Source organism: Cydia fagiglandana, chromosome 22 (assembly GCF_963556715.1).
Source record: "Cydia fagiglandana chromosome 22, ilCydFagi1.1, whole genome shotgun sequence".
In the NCBI taxonomy this organism is placed as follows: domain Eukaryota; kingdom Metazoa; phylum Arthropoda; class Insecta; order Lepidoptera; family Tortricidae; genus Cydia; species Cydia fagiglandana.
Window position 1 is genome coordinate 3,787,169 of NC_085953.1, and position 21,057 is coordinate 3,808,225.

General features: G+C 37.2%; 2 long non-coding RNA genes across 3 annotated transcripts; one reads left to right on the forward strand and one right to left on the reverse strand.

Moving 5' to 3' along the window:
• Positions 1-3,904: 3,904 nt before the first annotated feature.
• LOC134675517 (uncharacterized) lies at positions 3,905-5,775 on the forward strand. Of its 2 annotated transcripts, XR_010099757.1 has the most exons (3): positions 3,905-4,256; positions 4,354-4,586; positions 5,506-5,775. It is a non-coding gene; the product is annotated as an uncharacterized LOC134675517 (long non-coding RNA). The 2 variants fall into 2 exon arrangements; XR_010099756.1 differs by lacking the exon at positions 3,905-4,256 and having other exon boundaries at positions 4,263-4,586.
• LOC134675516 (uncharacterized) lies at positions 5,459-7,554 on the reverse strand. The gene is made up of 3 exons (XR_010099755.1): positions 7,061-7,554; positions 6,540-6,668; positions 5,459-5,657 (listed from the first exon to the last, which is right to left on the reverse strand). It is a non-coding gene; the product is annotated as an uncharacterized LOC134675516 (long non-coding RNA).
• Between the last annotated feature and the right edge of the window lie 13,503 nt (positions 7,555-21,057).

Below are 21,057 nucleotides of genomic sequence, written 5' to 3' on the forward strand. Positions count from 1 at the left end.
ATTTTTTTCATAGTTTCGTTCACTGTAGAAAAATACACGTGAGGTTTCCTTATACATCACCTGTCAAATTTTGTTCTAACTGACAGGCTGAGGCCGATACTGTCCGCCGGACAGTTAATCAGTGGGCCCCTTTATTTATCTAAACTCCGTCCGATAAGTATCCGGGCATAGGCCCTAGTGTAGACCGTATAATAAAGGCTGTTTATTTGTTCGCATAAATCCCGCGAATGTGCTGGGATTGCTGCAGCCGGAAATCGAACCCGTTTCCCAAGCCGAGCCTGCTAATAAATTGCAGCGCGATTCGGGAAATGAATTAGAGATCTTTAGTATTTCATATCTAGTGAATTTCTAATTCATTTCCCGAATCGCGGCGCCAGCCGCCGTAAGGTACCTTTTGCCGTGGAACGTCACATATCTTTACTATTTCATATCTAGTGAATCTCTAAGTCATTTCCCGAATCGAGCAGTCGCTTACAAGTTGAACTAATGTAACGTTGGGTATTTAGGATACTCGATCAAAAAGTTCTGTATCATAATTATTCTCAGTAGCCTTACCACGAGCTTGATACAGGCCTGACACTGACATATTCGCTAGCGTGTGCGTTACTTTCTATGTATCTTGCTCGTACGGGCATATTAGTGCTCTAGCTTGTCTAAGGACATTTGCGGCATTTTTTCTCATTATATTTTTCGTAATCGTGGGCGCCTATTATAATTGCTCATAAAACCATGAAAATTCGTGCAAAATGTTCCGGGTCCGAAATAACGCTTAACAATCAGCTTACGTATAATTGTGTTTGTTCGGCTGGAACAAGTCGTTGATTTATTTCCAAGAAACTGGTTAAGAGGCGGATCGTTAATAATATAAAGGGGCCTCTGATTAACGTCCGCCGGACGGTATAGGCCTGTCAGTTATTCGGAACTGTCAAAATTTTGTTTTAACTGACAGGCCGATAACGTCCGGCAGACTGTTAATCAGTGGGCCCCTAAACTTATAGAGACTCATCATCTTCCTCGCGTTATCCCGTCATTTTTGCCACGGCTTATGGGATCCTTCGGTCCGCTTAGCAACTAATCCCAAGAATTAGCACTAGTTTTTACGAAAGCGACTGCTGACTGTACTATTGCTTAAAATTATAATTGCGTTATTATCAGCAACGTCGCCTTAATCCAGGTCCGCAGGTAATGTAACACATAATTCTTTTATGAACCACTTTTCGCGTTTGCCGGTACAGAGCAAATAAAGAAATTAATGCCATCGGGTTTACGCAATTTTATTGCCGGCCGCTTTGTTTTTTGTTCGGATTTTGTTGAAAAATATCGCCGTTGTTGGCCGGCGATTTCGGCCTCGAGCTACGACAAAAATGGCCGCCATTTTTGTCTACAAATACCTAACAGTATTTAAGCGGAGTAATTTCTGACGTCCGTCTAAGTAAATCTGTAACCTACTGCAACTGGGTCATACAGATTTTATTGTATGTTTATAGCCTATAAATTATAGGGTGACTCACGCTACACCGAGCCGGGGCTAAGCCGGAGCTTCTGGCGCTTCGTTTTCTCCCGCCGGTTTTGGCCTCGGCGACTGGGTACCTACTCACTGGTTAGCAGGGTATAATAATATACTCCGCCTGGTACTCTCTTCCCGTCTTTTCGTGGTCACGTGACTGACACAAACCTACGTCATCATGCGACAGCGCTATATGATAATATGCCATAGCGCTATATTTAGCGGCCATGTTATTGTGACGTAGGCTTGTGTCACTCTGGGAAGAGAAGACCATGTTAGTAGAAGAGCCGGCCGCAAATTTTCTAACCGACTTGATACCACGATGAAATGCACATTGGTTTCCCATAAAAGTGATGCTAAGTCCGAATTCGATAGTCTGCCACGGCGGAACTTGCCGAAAGTACGAAAAAGAAGGCCACTTCCGGTGCGAAAAAAGGGGGCTGATTTAACCCATCTGATACCGAAATAATAGTTATGGCAGCAGTTAGAAATTTACATGTAGACACATAAAAGCGAAGTCTGCCAGTATTTTTTTTGCCGGAAGTGCTTGGCAGACGCTCTCAAAGGTGGCCAACGGGACCCCTAATTTAACCCATCTGATACCACCATGAAACCAATTCCAGTCGGTAGGTATGAACCCTCATGTCAGGAATATATAAGTCTGCCAAGGCTTTTCCTGCCGAAACACCTTGGCAGACGCGATTATGTAAGCAAGGTCGGCATCGGTTACCCTACACTTACCCATCTGATACCACAATGAAACCAATTCCAGTCGGTAGGTACGAACCCCCATTTTAGGAATATATAAGTCTGCCAAGGTTTTTCCTGCCGAAACACCTTGGCAGACGAGATTATAAACAAGATGACCATCGGTTACCGTACACTAACCCATCTGATACCGCCATGAAACCAATTCCAGTCGGTAGGTATGAACCCTCATTTCAGGAATATATAAGTCTGCCAAGGCTTTTCCTGCCGTAACACCATGGCAGAAGAGATTATGTAAGCAAGGTCGGCATCGGTTACCCTACACTAACCCATCTGATACCACCATGAAACCAATTCCAGTCGGTAGGTATGAACCCCCATTTTAGAAATATATAAGTCTGCCAAGGTTTTTCCTGCCGAAACACCTTGGCAGACGAGATTATAAGCAAGATGACCATCGGTTACCGTACACTAACCCATCTGATACCACCATGAAACCAATTCTAGTCGGTAGGTATGAACCCTCATTTCAGGAATTTATAAGTCTGCCAAGGCCTTTCCTGCCGAAACACCTTGACAGACGAGATTATGTAAGCAGCATCCATATACGAGGGATCCGTATTTTGGGATTATACAGATTACGGACATTATTAATAGCTGTAGGCTTATTTATTACTTTATGCTTATACATATTTGTATATTATTATGTTATTAATAAAATATATTTATAATTTATTAAACCTAAACTTAATACATTGAGAATTCATTACCTGCTTACGGCAGTAGTAGGGATAAGTGGGTGAGTTCTGGCTCACTGAGCCAGGCCAACAGTCCCTCCCCCTTTTTTCCCTTGTTGAGGCCCTGCAACCTTGCCTTGAACCCAAACTAATGTCATTGTAGCTCGAATCTAACCTAATTTATTTTTATTGCTTTTAGAATATTTCAATTATCTACTTTTGCAAAGTTAAATGTTGAAATCTCTATTTCGAAAAATGGAATTTTAATGTGACTTTAACACGTTCACTGCGTTACGGGGGCTTTAAGCCCCGTACGATGTCATCATTCAGTGCGAAGTTAAATTTATTTTAGAAGTTAAAGGGGGAGGGGAGGGTGCACACATTTTACCACTTTGGAAGTGTCTCTCGCGCAAACTATTCAGTTTAGAAATAAATTATATTAGAAACCTCAATATCATAAGCGATAAGACCGCCTGTTGTTACCTCTATTATCTTTGTTTATGTTATTGTCCATTTATTGTAAACTAAGTGTATGTGAGGCGTGCAATAAAGAGTATTGTATTGTATCATTTTTGAAGACCTATCCATAGATACCCCACAAGTATGGGTTTAATGAAAAAGACATTTTAAGTTTCAGTTCTAAGTATGGGGGACCCCCAAAATTTATTGTTTTTTTTTTCTATTTTTGTGTTGAAATCTTAATGCGGTCTACAGAATACATCTACTTACCAAGTTTCAACAGTTCTTATAGTTTCGGAAAAAAGTGGCTGTGACATACGGACGGACAGGCAGACAGACATGACGAATCTATAAGTGTTCCGTTTTTTGCCATTTGGCTACGGAACCCTAAAAAGGAGGTATTAATTCGGTTTTTTAATGTTTGATATCTCCGTCATTTCGGGATCGATTTTGAAAATTATTTTTTTAGTTGTGTTGTAACTTGTAACAGCCGTATTCATAAAAAATCCTTAAATGAGGAATGATCAGCTTATTAGCTAATCCGCTGTTTAGGCTTAATAAGCCGTTGATAAGAACCATGATTTATAAACGTTTATTAGGGGCTTCTTAACTAATAAGCAGATTAGACGCGTTATGTTGGCATCTTGGCGCATCATAGACTAAAATATGGCTGAACATTAAATTAAAAAAAAAGTTTGACAGCAGCACTAGCGGCCAATCGTAATATCATGAAGAAGTTGATTTACTATTTTGACTAATTTTCGGAATTATCTCTTATTAAAATAGCTTCTGTGCCACAAAAATAATTAAAGATTGCTGCATGGCCGGAAATTTTATAAAAATTGGTGAGTAACTACGTTTACAGACAAGTATCTTATACAGCAACAAGTAATAATATGAGTTCACTGCAATGTTGATATACCTATATCTTATTGCTTTTAGTTTCAATATTATGTGGAATGGAGTCGAAAGAAGTGGGGTTCTTTCAAACTAACCGAGAAGTGCATAATTAGCGAAGAGAAGAAGTCGAAGCCAGATACCGTACCAGACCCCACTCGCCTCCGCAAGAAGAACCATTGAATAATGGTTCATGAGTTCACACTAATTTATTCTGGTTGCGGCAGAAATTCACAACGGGTCAACAAAACGAAGTCCATTCAGACTCACTAAATCAGGTATGAACAATGTCCTATACTTTCTTGTTTACCTTACATACCTGCAGTGTTTAGAGTTAGACAAAGAAAAGTCTGCAGCGATTTTGATGATAACTCTAGGTACAGTTCAAATTTTGGGCATGACCATCTATTTATAATATATTATAGACATAGGTACGTAACATAAAATGTAGTATCTGAACATGTTAAGATTGACACTTGCATTGACGGCTTTGACATTATTTAAAGGTTATAACACTTATAAATTTGGTAAATTTATCCGTGCTTTGTGGAGCTTGGTGTATTTGTTTAAAATTATGCATAGGTACCTACCTATTATAGGTATTATATTTCTTAACCATACAATGGAACCAAATGATAATTATATGTACAAGTGATGTTTTATTGTAACAAGCCGTTGTGTCGCGAGTTTACTTCTTGTCATCGTGTCATTAGTAATAATTTTGTAATGGTATTTATTTTATGCATGGAACAATGCGATGGTTATTATACTCGATCACCTAGCCAACCTACTTACTACGAGGAAGGATGGTTCACAAATTAGGCAGTATTTAAATACCAGTGTACAGGTGTGTGTATAGATACTGTGTACCTGCTGATTAAAAATAAGATGTTTTCTGCGTACAGTTGGTTATAATTAAGTTGGCTAATCTATATCTCATCAGACAGTTTGGACATCTATTCCAGAGAGTTTGCAAGGTCAATGTACAATGATATCATATTATAGTACCTAATAGGTAATGAATAATAAATGAAGTCATATTGATCTCTGTCTATAGCTTAAAATGATACTTAGTTACCATAACTATATTGAATCATGTGACCCTAACTTAAGTACATCCATTATATCATAAGCTAAAAATTAAAGAAAATTGTTGAATACAAAAATACTTTTATTCAAATTATTGCATCTTTTCAGATCCTGAAAGTACCATCATTAGCCACTGTTATTGTTGAATAACTCCAGGCTTTGGAAGAAAAGCTGTGGCCTGTGAACAGCTGTGAATATTGGTCAGAGAAGTGTAACTGACTCCGTACACTGCAAGTCCCAGCAGGAAATCAGCAAGAAACCTAAAAGAAAAAAAACATCAAAATGAAAACCTAGCTTGATTTAGGTTGAAGTAATAAAATTGTTCTAATTTAATTGGTGTTTTATTTTACTAATTAAATATATTTTTTGACTTGTTAAGGTTTGTACAATTTTTATTAATGATGTACAGTCACCTGCAATAACATGTTACACAACAAAGGCCCATAAGAGCATTGCACATTTTTGCAGCCTTCGAAGAGTAACATATTATTGCAGGCGACTGTACCCATATTGAAATACTCAAAATTCCATTTTTCTAATTACAATGCAATAAAATCTTAAATGTATCTAGCAGTCTAATAGGGATGTTTCCTGTACTTAAAATAAATTATGTCACACCATACCATGTATAAAATAAAGCACCAGATTATTATTAGAAAATAAATTTTCATATAAATACCATAATAGCAAATCATTTTGAGAGTTCTAAAAAGGAAAGTAGGACCCTATTTTGCACATATTTATGATATTCATGTGTTTGCAATATTGTTCTGATGAAAGTGTACAATTTATATAAAGTAAAGTAGATATTCATAGGTAAGTTCATGCTATGTACCTAGTTCAAAGAAGTTCAAAAATAATATTGGTAATTAATGGTTCTTATGTAGAATAAAATTAAAAGGTATTTTTGAATACCAGACAATGACAAGGACAAGTTTAGTGCTGCCCATCTGATATTAAGCACTGCAGCCTACAGGCAACTAGCGGAGTTACAAATAGCCGACAGTGCATTTTTGGGAGCACTGGAAACCTTAGCGTCAAGAACAGGTAGGTATAGAATCCAACCTGGATGACCATACTGAATAATTAGTTGACATAAATGAAACTTTCATTCTATAAAGTTCAGCTTGCAATATTTTTACCTGGAGGCCAAATTGTTATGCTCAAAGCCAATATTGAGCAAACTGCCTATGCAATGACTGCATATACCCGTGACTTTTTCAGATTTTTCATCACTTTACCAGACTGACAAGAGTGCACACTTCTTTTACCTGTAAATAAGTTGATACTTTTAAGTAGTGCCTACTTACCTGTGATATTTTTTATTAAACACAGTCGGTTAAATATGTCTATAAAACAAGTTAACTTAGTTAATGTGCGCAAGAAATGCAATTAAATTTAAGTTTGCGAAATACGAACACCCTGATCTTAAATTAAAAACAACGTTTCTGGCAAGTGGTAATAACGAATAACTAAAGGGTTTACGCACAAATATAAGTAAGTCCTCGCCGTGTCCGACGATGGCGACTCCTCCAAATATTTTTAATTAGGAACATGGAACGCTCTAATATTACTTGCCAAGCCAAACTTGGTTTCGAAAATGCGATTGTATGGCGAGCAATGAAGCTGGCCCGCATAGATTTAAGTGAATCTGGCGGTTTACCTATTTCTCCAAACGCCTAATAGCTGTGAGGGAGGAACTCGCTCCGTTTATGATGCATTTTTCCGACTACGCGATCATAGAATTCTGTTGCCTTCTTCGATATTTTGGTTAAACGAAAATCACCATACACAAAATCACATAAACAACTTATAAAAAGCGGGATATTTAGGTTTCGCGCCATTTTCGCACTATATCCAGGTATGTAATACGTAATTGCACATATTAAAGTTGTTTTCCATTCACATTTGGGATTTTAACCAAAACGTACTATTTGCTCTTGCTCTTGTCACTCTTGCCAAAATCAGCTGTTTCGTGACCGCCATCTTGTAAAATAGCAGATAATAAACAGATAAAGAAGGGTCCTCGGCTCCGTAACTTTCCGAGGATTTAATAAAGAGATGATCAACTGTTTAGCGCTAAAAAGTGTTTATGAATCACGTTTTGTGACATCCGGTTATCAGCAACTGATGATCAATGCTCTAACTGTTTATGAATACGGCTGTAAGTATATACATACAGATTGGTACCGTCTTTGTCAAAACCCAGTTCTGATGGTGAGATTTATGAGGAATCGAGGGCACTCTTCAAATCTTGTAAGGGTGGTTCACGTTTGTATGGGAAAAATTCAAACTCTAGCTAGAAGAAGCGGCACCCCCTCATTTTGTTACACTTATTATGTTGAAAAAATACGCCAAGTTTGTAATCTTACAATCTTAACTACAAGGGGGTGCTCAAAACACTTTGAAATTTTTCAAATTGTATGAAATCAAAAAAAAATAAGTTACAATTTTTTTGATTTTTATGTAAGTAGTAGTTTTCACATTATTTGAAAGTGTGATTTAAAAGATATTATTTTGAAAGAAAATGTTTTTCTACTTCAAAACTTATACATCACATGTGCAAATAGTGTGAAACCAGATATTTAAATAAAATTCTGAATCATAAATACTCTTTTTGTTGGGTTTCAAACAACATACAAAATTTCAACGTGGTTAAGCACCCCCTTGTATAGTTCGTTTTTTTTAGCATTAGAAAGAACTTGCAAGAAGGTAAGCGATCTTAGCATGTCTTTTAATTGAAAAACGCTTTTCGAAATTCAAAAACTATTACTTATGAAAGCAGACGAATATAAATGATCGTACTAGATTAATAATTGTTACATACACTCGCGTGCAAAAGTATTGCATCACTTTGCATTTTTTCAACTGCACCCAATAATTTTGTAAACCGGTTATTTTCCATTAATTATTTTAATGGGATCATGTCCCTTGAAGTTTTAGCTTTACGAAAAGTTAAAAAACATGGAAAACGGCCCAGTATTTTTCAAATTATCGGCATTTTCCCGATTTGTGAGCGGGAGCGTTGACTCCTATAAAACGGGGGGTAGGGGAGGGGTTGTTATCAGTCATTTATCAAAAGTTGACCGGTACACATTTCCGCATATTTTCCCGTGAAGAAGACCTGTGAAAAATGGAAACCACTGAAGCTGAAGTCCGCCAAGTCGTCCAGCTCCTGCAAGAGGGGCGTAGCCAACGTTCAGTAGCTGCCACGCTGAATTTAAGTCAATCTACAGTTTGCAGAGTTTACCAGAGGTTCCAACGGACTGGATCCTTTACTTCAAGACCAAGAAGCAGCCGCAAAAAGTGTACATCAGAGAGGGACGACCGCTTCATTGTCACAACATCTCTCCGAGATCGACACCTGACAAGCGTTGCCATCCAGCAGCGTCTGCGTGAGATACGAGGAGTGGCTGCCAGTGAGTGGACAATAAGAAGAAGACTCAAGAAAGCGAACTTGACACCCAGGAGGCCTGCAACAGGGCCCAGATTGCTGGCGCGACACCGTACAGCCCGAAGATAGTTTGCAGAAAATCATATGGACTGGACCATTGAGCAATGGACCCCAGTTCTCTTCTCGGACGAGTGCAGAATATGTTTGAATGGATGTGACCGAAGAGGAAGAGTCTACAGAAGGCCAGAAGAACGGTTCGCCCAATGTTGCTTCTCCGAAGGGGTCGCCTATGGCGGTGGATCCGTGATGTTCTGGGGCGGCGTTTCCTACGACGCGCGAACAGAGCTGGTTTTCGTGCCTGGCGGGGGCCGTGGCGGTGGATTGACCGCTGCAAAATACATTACTGACATCCTGGAGGAACATGTTGTTCCTTATACCGGTATTTTTGATGAGGGGTTCATCCTAATGCAGGATAATGCCCGTGTCATACCGCTAGGGCCACCGCAGCCTACCTTCTCGAAGTGGGCATCGACACCATGGACTGGCCAGCGATGAGCCCGGACCTTAACCCCATTGAACACGTGTGGGACTACCTGAAAAGGAGGATTCGGAAGCGGAATCCTGCCCCGGCCAATGTTGAGGAGCTGAAGGGAGCCTTGCTGGAGGAGTGGGACGCTATTCCACAAGATTTCATTAGAAAATTAATTAGGTCTATGAAAAACCGCTTGATTTGTGTGAGGAGGGCTAGGGGTGGCAACGCCAGGTATTAATTTAATAATAATAATTTATTTTGTATTAAATAAATGACTTTTATTCTTAACTTTCCTAAATTTATTTCTCGACCATTATGTCGCTACTTTCAGTTTCTGATTTTTTTTAGTCTTCAGATTTGAAATTTCCCAATTTTCTAATGCGTTAGATTATAAGCTTTCAGTTGATACCAAAATTTTCAGAATCGGCTCTAGAATTACAAAGATATTGGGTGCGGACGAAAAAATGCAAAGTGATGCAATACTTTTGCACGCGAGTGTATTTGCCGTAACTTATTTTTAAAATGTGTTTTTCAATTAAAAGACACATCAAAATTGTTTACCTAATTTCTAATGCTAAAAAAAACGAAGTATAGTTGAGATAAATTAAGAAACTTGGTGTATTTTATCAACATAATAAGTGTAACAAAATAAGGGGGTGCCCCTTAGGAAAAAAAATGTTTTTTGAACCACCCTAACATATAGTGATACTGGTGTATTTTAAACAAACCAAGCATTTACATTCAGAATTGTGACATTTGATGAAGTGAAACTGCTGATGATGATCAGAATGGAACTCTTCAACGACGCATAGCTCATGTTTGGGGATTTGTCCTCTTCGTTATGTTTGTTAAGCACGTTAGGTTTTTAAGTCATATTATCGTGAAGCTCAAGTTCTGATGATGGGATCCATAAGGAATCGAGGGAACTCTACAAATCTTAATGGCATTGTATAGTGACTCTTGTATTTTCATCAGGCAAACAAGGATTTACATTAAGAACAGTGGCATTTGATGAAGTGGTATTGCTGATGGTGATCAGAACGGAACTCCTCGACGACTTGTCTTTTTCTAATTGATTGTTAAGCAAGTTACCCCACTGGCAAAACAAGCAAGATTTTGAATTCGACTTCTACCTGAACCTGTACCCGGATGGGGACCGGACTCGAGATCGCGAATTCGGACACGGACCCGTTTTCTATTTGGTTGGTGTAAATGGAGTTGGTGAATTTTTTGATTAATTCGGGCGAAAACTGGAAGGTTAGGTATCATAAAATGTTCATGAAGAGAAATTGTAAGAGATGGTATCATTACCAACAACTGTGGAAAATACTGTTAAGTTACTCTTTATTTAAAAATAGCAAAATCAAATTGCATGATTTCATTCGTTTTCTCCACATTAAGACTAGACAAAAAAATCAAAATCGCTCTCCTTCTTGATGCGACTGGCAAATCGTACTACTTTTTGGCAACCGGGTTTTTTAACCTAATCAGACCCCGCTGAATCCGAATTTGCCGGTTGCTCGATCGAAATCTTGACCGGAAGTGAGATATTTGACATTAAAGGTCCGTTATTTTCGTTTTTCGTAAATAGCTCTTAAACGGTGGTGCATAGCAAAAAATGTTCTATTACATAAGTAATATGCATAAAATTGCCTACAAGAAAGATTCAGTACAATTTTTCGCTAGGATCAATATTAAAAGAGATTTTAACGCGGGAAATTTAATTATAATCACTTCTAAGGTCCCGTTTTTTAGGTTTTCGTAAATAACTCATAAACGGTGGCCAATATCAAAAAATGTTATTAGACGTTAATAATTTACACAAAATTTTGAACAAAAAAGATTCAATACACTTTTTGCAGGGGTCAATATTTAAAAAGATAATAAAGAGGGAAAGTTAATTATACTAAATTCTAAGGTTCCTTGTTTTTATTTTTTCGTTAATAATTTGATTATTATATTTCGTTAATAATTTGATTATTATTAATTCGTTAATAATGACTCATAGCAAAAAAATCTTATACATAAATAATAAACGTAAAATTTCCTACAAGAAACATGCAGAACACTTTTCGCTAGGATCAATATTTAAAAAGACAAAGCAGCGGGTAAGTTAATTATAATCAATTTTAAAGTCCCTTTTTAGTTTTTTGTAAATAACTCGTAAACGGTGTCCCATAGCGAAATAGGTTTTTAAGAATAAATTATCTACATAAAATTTCCTCCAAAAAAACATCTAAAACACTTTTCTCTAGGATCAATATTTCAAGCGATATTAAAGGAAGAAAGTTAATTACAATCAGTTCCCAGGTCACTTTTTTTTAGTTTTTCGTAAATAACTCGTAAACGGTGGCCCGTTGCAAAACAATATTCTACATAAATATTAAACATAAAATTGTCCACAAAAAAGGTTCTGTACACTTTTTCGCTACGATCAATATTTAAAGAGGTATTAAAGGGGGTAAGTTAATTATAATCAATTTCCAGGTCCCTATTTTTAGGTTTACGTCTATACAGGTAAAGAACTATTTTATTTTATTTTATTTTCAAAATTTAGACCCAGTAGTTTCGGAGATAAAGGAGGGGGGGTGGTATTTTTTTGTATTTTAATGTTTTATTTTGGGGAAGGGGGCTTTATCTCCGAAACTACTGGGTCTAAAATTTTGAAAAGATACACGGAATAGAATCTATAGATGACAGGAAAACCTATTAGAATTATGCAGTCAAGCGCGAGTCGGACATTACTTATAGTTTTTGAACCGATCCCTACAGGTTTTTTAAAGGCAATTCACTCGCGTTTCACATATATAAAATACACTGTTAAAAATTGGGTAATGTACGGAACCCTTGCAACGCGAGTCCGACTCGCGCTTGGCCGGTTTTTATTCATTTTGAGGTACGGAACCCTAAAAAGAGAAAAGTGTTCCATATGTCTTTCGTAGAAAATTTTATATCGATTATTTATTTACAAGAACATTAAGAACTTATTTTGCTATGAGCATTATTTTACGAGTCATTTGCGAAATCCTAAAAATAGGGACCTGGAAATTGATTATAATTAACTTACCTCCTTTAATATCTCTTTAAATATTGATCGTAGCGAAAAAGTGTACAGAACCTTTTTTGTGGACAATTTTATGTAGAATATTGTTTTGCAACGGGCCACCGTTTACGAGTTATTTACGAAAAACTAAAAACAAGTGACCTGTGGACTGATTGTAATTAACTTTCTTCCTTTAATATCGCTTGAAATATTGATCCTAGAGAAAAGTGTTTTAGATGTTTTTTGGAGGAAATTTTATGTAGATAATTTATTCTTAAAAACTTATTTCGCTATGGGACACCGTTTACGAGTTATTTACAAAAAACTAAAAAGGGACTTTAAAATTGATTATAATTAACTTACCCGCTGCTTTGTCTTTTTAAATATTGATCCTAGCGAAAAGTGTTCTGCATGTTTCTTGTAGGAAATTTTACGTTTATTATTTGTGTATAAGATTTTTTTTTGCTATGAGTCATACTTTTCAAATTATTAACGAAAAAATAAAAACAAGGAACCTTAGAATTTATTATAATTAACTTTCCCTCTTTATTATCTTTTTAAATATTGATCCCTGCAAAGAGTGTACTGAATCTTTTTTGTTCAAAATTTTGTGTAGATTATTAACGTCTAACAACATTTTTTGATATTGGCCACCGTTTATGAGTTATTTACGAAAGCCTAAAATACGGGACCTTAGAAGTGATTATAATTAAATTTCCCGCGTTAAAATCTCTTTGAATATTGATCCTAGCGAAAAATTGTACTAAATCTTTCTTGTAGGCAATTTTATGCAGAATACTTATGTAATAGAACATTTTTTGCTGTGTGCCACCGTTTAAGAGTTATTTACGAAAAACGAAAAAAAGGGACCTTTAATGTCAAATATCTCACTTCCGGTCAAGATTTCGATCAAGCAACCGGCAAATTCGGATTCAGCGGGATCTAATTAGGTTAAAAAACCCGGTTGCCAATAAGTAATATGCTTTGCCAGTCGAAATCGATTTTATGAAAAATATGACCAGTCTAATTACTATACAGGGTGAAATTTAATTCACTGGCCAAATTGAAACAACCGAAAGAACTCGAAAAAATATCAAACACGTGTTTTTTCTTTTAATACCGCTCAGTACATTTTTTTCGAAATAACTCATCATCAAGTTGTCCTAAAAACCTCGTACGTTATGGTGAACCGACAACTACCCACTACACCCGCTTCTCTCTTATCAGTTAAGGTCATTGACACCCCGCCCCTCCCGCTGTTTGCAATCGCGTTACCAATTATGAACCCTATTGCAGCGAGATTACCTACATAAGTTGCTAATTTTTCCTTTCATACTTTAACGGGCTTAGAACCGTCAAAATGCAAAGGCAACCCATTTTTAATCTAAAATGTTATTTCTGACTAATGATTATTAACAAAACGTCCGTGGCTTAAAAACAATGAGTAAAAACTAGGTCAGGAATCTTTGCATTCAGGCGTATTTAAAAAATTGAATCAACTTACTTACATTTGATTAAAAATCGACGCAATTAACGAAAGTCCCACGAGATGGAACTCTTGGATTCAATCCTTGTCTGCGAAGGCGTGGAACGATTTCCATTTCGTATAATCTTTATGCACCACGTAAACACTCACCATTTAATAAATAACACCGTACCACTTCGTAATATTCCCGGTTCGAAAACATTTTTTTTAACCTTAGTACGCGCGCGATTATTATTTTAAGGTTGGCGAGTGACGAGTGACTAATCATTTATGCTTACCGTTATGTTTACCGCTAGCGCGGAATGGTTTAGTTTAGACTACCCTCGAAATTGATAAACCTGCCTACCATCGCCAACACTAACTGGGTGGACCCTATTGCAACGATTATAAGGTTTAGTGAAGGTCAGATAATGGTTTTGCTGATGTTGTTGTTAAAACTTACTATTAGGTTTGTTTACATTTGTGGTAATAGGGTGACCACGACTCATGGAAAATATTTAAAAATTGAAAAATGAAAATTACAAAAAAATTTACTCTTTTTTTCGCTAAATAGATTCCTTAAGTGTAACCTAGTGCCGGGAATGAATATGGCCAGTGATTTAAATTTCACCCTGTATATGTTCAGAATATTATTTGAATAAACTTAGGATAGGATACTTAGGATAGGAAATAAAATGTGTGTTTTTATATCTTTAAACCCAATTACTAAGTAGACTGCACATACATTAAAGTCACATTAAAATTCCATTTTGCGAAATAGAGATTTCAACCTTTAACTTTGCAAAAGTAGATAATTGAAATATTCTAAAAGCAATAAAAATAGATTAGGTTAGATTCGAGCTACAATGACATTAGTTTGGGTTCAAGGCAAGGTTTATTTATTTATTTAAACTTTATTGCACATTAAATGAAGAGTACAAATGGCGGACTTAATGCCAGAAGGCATTCTCTACCAGTCAACCATGGGCTAAACCGAAAGATCTAGTTGCAGGCTCAGAATACTGTTACAGTAAATAAAGTAAAGGTTGCAGGGCCTCAACAAGGGAAAAAAGGGGGAGGGACTGTTGGCCTGGCTCAGTGAGCCAGAACTCACCCACTTATCCCTACTACTGCCGTAAGCAGGTAATGAATTCCCAATGTATTAAGTTTAGGTTTAATAAATTGGTATAATATTAACTTCAATAAATTGCTCTGATAATTAGCTTAAGATAATATATTATTATGTAAAACGTTCATAAGTGCTTGTTACTATTGTTTTGCAACGGGCCACCGTTTACGAGTTATTTACGAAAAACTAAAAACAAGTGACCTGTGGACTGATTGTAATTAACTTTCTTCCTTTAATATCGCTTGAAATATTGATCCTAGAGAAAAGTGTTTTAGATGTTTTTTGGAGGAAATTTTATGTAGATAATTTATTCTTAAAAACTTATTTCGCTATGGGACACCGTTTACGAGTTATTTACAAAAAACTAAAAAGGGACTTTAAAATTGATTATAATTAACTTACCCGCTGCTTTGTCTTTTTAAATATTGATCCTAGCGAAAAGTGTTCTGCATGTTTCTTGTAGGAAATTTTACGTTTATTATTTGTGTATAAGATTTTTTTTTGCTATGAGTCATACTTTTCAAATTATTAACGAAAAAATAAAAACAAGGAACCTTAGAATTTATTATAATTAACTTTCCCTCTTTATTATCTTTTTAAATATTGATCCCTGCAAAGAGTGTACTGAATCTTTTTTGTTCAAAATTTTGTGTAGATTATTAACGTCTAACAACATTTTTTGATATTGGCCACCGTTTATGAGTTATTTACGAAAGCCTAAAATACGGGACCTTAGAAGTGATTATAATTAAATTTCCCGCGTTAAAATCTCTTTGAATATTGATCCTAGCGAAAAATTGTACTAAATCTTTCTTGTAGGCAATTTTATGCAGAATACTTATGTAATAGAACATTTTTTGCTGTGTGCCACCGTTTAAGAGTTATTTACGAAAAACGAAAAAAAGGGACCTTTAATGTCAAATATCTCACTTCCGGTCAAGATTTCGATCAAGCAACCGGCAAATTCGGATTCAGCGGGATCTAATTAGGTTAAAAAACCCGGTTGCCAATAAGTAATATGCTTTGCCAGTCGAAATCGATTTTATGAAAAATATGACCAGTCTAATTACTATACAGGGTGAAATTTAATTCACTGGCCAAATTGAAACAACCGAAAGAACTCGAAAAAATATCAAACACGTGTTTTTTCTTTTAATACCGCTCAGTACATTTTTTTCGAAATAACTCATCATCAAGTTGTCCTAAAAACCTCGTACGTTATGGTGAACCGACAACTACCCACTACACCCGCTTCTCTCTTATCAGTTAAGGTCATTGACACCCCGCCCCTCCCGCTGTTTGCAATCGCGTTACCAATTATGAACCCTATTGCAGCGAGATTACCTACATAAGTTGCTAATTTTTCCTTTCATACTTTAACGGGCTTAGAACCGTCAAAATGCAAAGGCAACCCATTTTTAATCTAAAATGTTATTTCTGACTAATGATTATTAACAAAACGTCCGTGGCTTAAAAACAATGAGTAAAAACTAGGTCAGGAATCTTTGCATTCAGGCGTATTTAAAAAATTGAATCAACTTACTTACATTTGATTAAAAATCGACGCAATTAACGAAAGTCCCACAAGATGGAACTCTTGGATTCAATCCTTGTCTGCGAAGGCGTGGAACGATTTCCATTTCGTATAATCTTTATGCACCACGTAAACACTCACCATTTAATAAATAACACCGTACCACTTCGTAATATTCCCGGTTCGAAAACATTTTTTTTAACCTTAGTACGCGCGCGATTATTATTTTAAGGTTGGCGAGTGACGAGTGACTAATCATTTATGCTTACCGTTATGTTTACCGCTAGCGCGGAATGGTTTAGTTTAGACTACCCTCGAAATTGATAAACCTGCCTACCATCGCCAACACTAACTGGGTGGACCCTATTGCAACGATTATAAGGTTTAGTGAAGGTCAGATAATGGTTTTGCTGATGTTGTTGTTAAAACTTACTATTAGGTTTGTTTACATTTGTGGTAATAGGGTGACCACGACTCATGGAAAATATTTAAAAATTGAAAAATGAAAATTACAAAAAAATTTACTCTTTTTTTCGCTAAATAGATTCCTTAAGTGTAACCTAGTGCCGGGAATGAATATGGCCAGTGATTTAAATTTCACCCTGTATATGTTCAGAATATTATTTGAATAAACTTAGGATAGGATACTTAGGATAGGAAATAAAATGTGTGTTTTTATATCTTTAAACCCAATTACTAAGTAGACTGCACATACATTAAAGTCACATTAAAATTCCATTTTGCGAAATAGAGATTTCAACCTTTAACTTTGCAAAAGTAGATAATTGAAATATTCTAAAAGCAATAAAAATAGATTAGGTTAGATTCGAGCTACAATGACATTAGTTTGGGTTCAAGGCAAGGTTTATTTATTTATTTAAACTTTATTGCACATTAAATGAAGAGTACAAATGGCGGACTTAATGCCAGAAGGCATTCTCTACCAGTCAACCATGGGCTAAACCGAAAGATCTAGTTGCAGGCTCAGAATACTGTTACAGTAAATAAAGTAAAGGTTGCAGGGCCTCAACAAGGGAAAAAAGGGGGAGGGACTGTTGGCCTGGCTCAGTGAGCCAGAACTCACCCACTTATCCCTACTACTGCCGTAAGCAGGTAATGAATTCCCAATGTATTAAGTTTAGGTTTAATAAATTGGAATAATATTAACTTCAATAAATTGCTCTGATAATTAGCTTAAGATAATATATTATTATGTAAAACGTTCATAAGTGCTTGTTACTAGGCCTACATGAATAAAGTATTTTTGACTTTGACTTTGACTTTGACTTTGAATTATAAATATATTTTATTAGTAACATAATTATATACAAATATGTATAAGCATAAAGTAATAAATAAGCCTACAGCTATTAATAATGTCCGTAATCTGTATAATCCCAAAACACGGATCCCTCGTATGTGGATGCTGCTTACATAATCTCGTCTGTCAAGGTGTTTCGGCAGGAAAGGCCTTGGCAGACTTATAAATTCCTGAAATGAGGGTTCATACCTACCGACTAGAATTGGTTTCATGGTGGTATCAGATGGGTTAGTGTACGGTAACCGATGGTCATCTTGCTTATAATCTCGTCTGCCAAGGTGTTTCGGCAGGAAAAACCTTGGCAGACTTATATATTTCTAAAATGGGGGTTCATACCTACCGACTGGAATTGGTTTCATGGTGGTATCAGATGGGTTAGTGTAGGGTAACCGATGCCGACCTTGCTTACATAATCTCTTCTGCCATGGTGTTACGGCAGGAAAAGCCTTGGCAGACTTATATATTCCTGAAATGAGGGTTCATACCTACCGACTGGAATTGGTTTCATGGCGGTATCAGATGGGTTAGTGTACGGTAACCGATGGTCATCTTGTTTATAATCTCGTCTGCCAAGGTGTTTCGGCAGGAAAAACCTTGGCAGACTTATATATTCCTAAAATGGGGGTTCGTACCTACCGACTGGAATTGGTTTCATGGTGGTATCAGATGGGTTAGTGTAGGGTAACCGATGCCGACCTTGCTTACATAATCGCGTCTGCCAAGGTGTTTCGGCAGGAAAAGCCTTGGCAGACTTATATATTCCTGACATGAGGGTTCATACCTACCGACTGGAATTGGTTTCATGGTGGTATCAGATGGGTTAAATTAGGGGTCCCGTTGGCCACCTTTGAGAGCGTCTGCCAAGCACTTCCGGCAAAAAAAATACTGGCAGACTTCGCTTTTATGTGTCTACATGTAAATTTCTAACTGCTGCCATAACTATTATTTCGGTATCAGATGGGTTAAATCAGCCCCCTTTTTTCGCACCGGAAGTGGCCTTCTTTTTCGTACTTTCGGCAAGTTCCGCCGTGGCAGACTATCGAATTCGGACTTAGCATCACTTTTATGGGAAACCAATGTGCATTTCATCGTGGTATCAAGTCGGTTAGAAAATTTGCGGCCGGCTCTTCTACTATGTTTTATTAGACTATGCTGGTTAGTGAGAGCGACGGTCGTGAGCTCTCAGGTGGCTGACGTAGCCTATTTTTGCGGAAAGCACCACGTGATCACCGATCAGCCGTCATACCGACGACGCCTCGGCTCGGGCCCGGCCCGGTTTAGCGTGAGTCATCCTTAAGGAACATACGGGCGTTGGTGTAACGGGTTATATAGATTTAATTGTATGTTTAACTCGTTTGCGCCTTTCTTGTAGATATGGCAAAGTTAAGAAAATCTAAAGTGTATTTTTGAACTGCACTCTAATAGAAATCATGAAAGCATGACCCCGCTGTATGAAGTAATTATCCCGGTTGATTAACTTTTGACCTTTTGTCTACAGAAAAGACGTTTTTTTGTGTTTGACCCAACTGTAAACCTAGCTTGGTTTCGACTCTACGAGTAGACCTAAAGTGTCAATCTATGGAACTTGCTAACTATGTAAACAAACCGCCATATTTAAATCGTCAATGAATGATGAATCTAGTGATTTTTGTTCACATGGTTAGCAAGTTCCGTAGAATGAAACTTTACCGATAGTGGCCATAGCTACAGCACTGGAACTAATTTAATAGAGCGAGATATACGTTAATATTTCAGGCTTCAGTCGGGGGAGTGACAGATGGAGGACGATTTTCTCACATTTTCCCGGAGTAGTCCGAGAGACGGACTGCAGGATTCTCATTGTCATGTAAGGTACGTCATTTTTTTTAATAGCCTATATAGGGTCCCACTGCTGGGCAAAGGCCTCCCCAGTCTTCCGTCACTCGTGACGGCTTTGTGCACGTTCCCGCCAGTCACCACTTTCAATTAAAAAACAAAATGATATTAAATTACGAAACGTATTTTCTCGAATAAATTCACCTACTAAATACTCGTAATAGTAGAAGAGCCGGCCGCAAATTTTCTAACCGACTTGATACCACGATGAAATGCACAATGGTTTCCCATAAAAGTGATGCTAAGTCCGAATTCGATAGTCTGCCACGGCGGAACTTGCCGAAAGTACGAAAAAGAAGGCCACTTCCGGTGCGAAAAAAGGGGGCTGATTTAACCCATCTGATACCGAAATAATAGTTATGGCAGCAGTTAGAAATTTACATGTAGACACATAAAAGCGAAGTCTGCCAGTATTTTTTTTGCCGGAAGTGCTTGGCAGACGCTCTCAAAGGTGGCCAACGGGACCCCTAATTTAACCCATCTGATACCACCATGAAACCAATTCCAGTCGGTAGGTATGAACCCTCATGTTAGGAATATATAAGTCTGCCAAGGCTTTTCCTGCCGAAACACCTTGGCAGACGAGATTATGTAAGCAAGGTCGGCAACGGTTACTCTACACTAACCCATCTGATACCACCATGAAACCAATTCCAGTCGGTAGGTACGAACCCCCATTTTAGGAATATATAAGTCTGCCAAGGTTTTTCCTGCCGAAACACCTTGGCAGACGAGATTATAAACAAGATGACCATCGGTTACCGTACACTAACCCATCTGATACCGCCATGAAACCAATTCCAGTCGGTAGGTATGAACCCTCATTTCAGGAATATATAAGTCTGCCAAGGCTTTTCCTGCCGTAACACCACGGCAGACGAGATTATGTAAGCAAGGTCGGCATCGGTTACCCTACACTAACCCATCTGATACCACCATGAAACCAATTCCAGTCGGTAGGTATGAACCCCCATTTTAGAAATATATAAGTCTGCCAAGGTTTTTCCTGCCGAAACACCTTGGCAGACGAGATTATAAGCAAGATGACCATCGGTTACCGTACAGTAACCCATCTGATACCACCATGAAACCAATTCTAGTCGGTAGGTATGAACCCTCGTTTCAGGAATTTATAAGTCTGCCAAGGCCTTTCCTGCCGAAACACCGTGACAGACGAGATTATGTAAGCAGCATCCACATACGAGGGATCCGTATTTTGGGATTATACAGATTACGGACATTATTAATAGCTGTAGGCTTATTTATTACTTTATGCTTATACATATTTGTATATAATTATGTTACTAATAAAATATATTTATAATTTATTAAACCTAAACTTAATACATTGGGAATTCATTACCTGC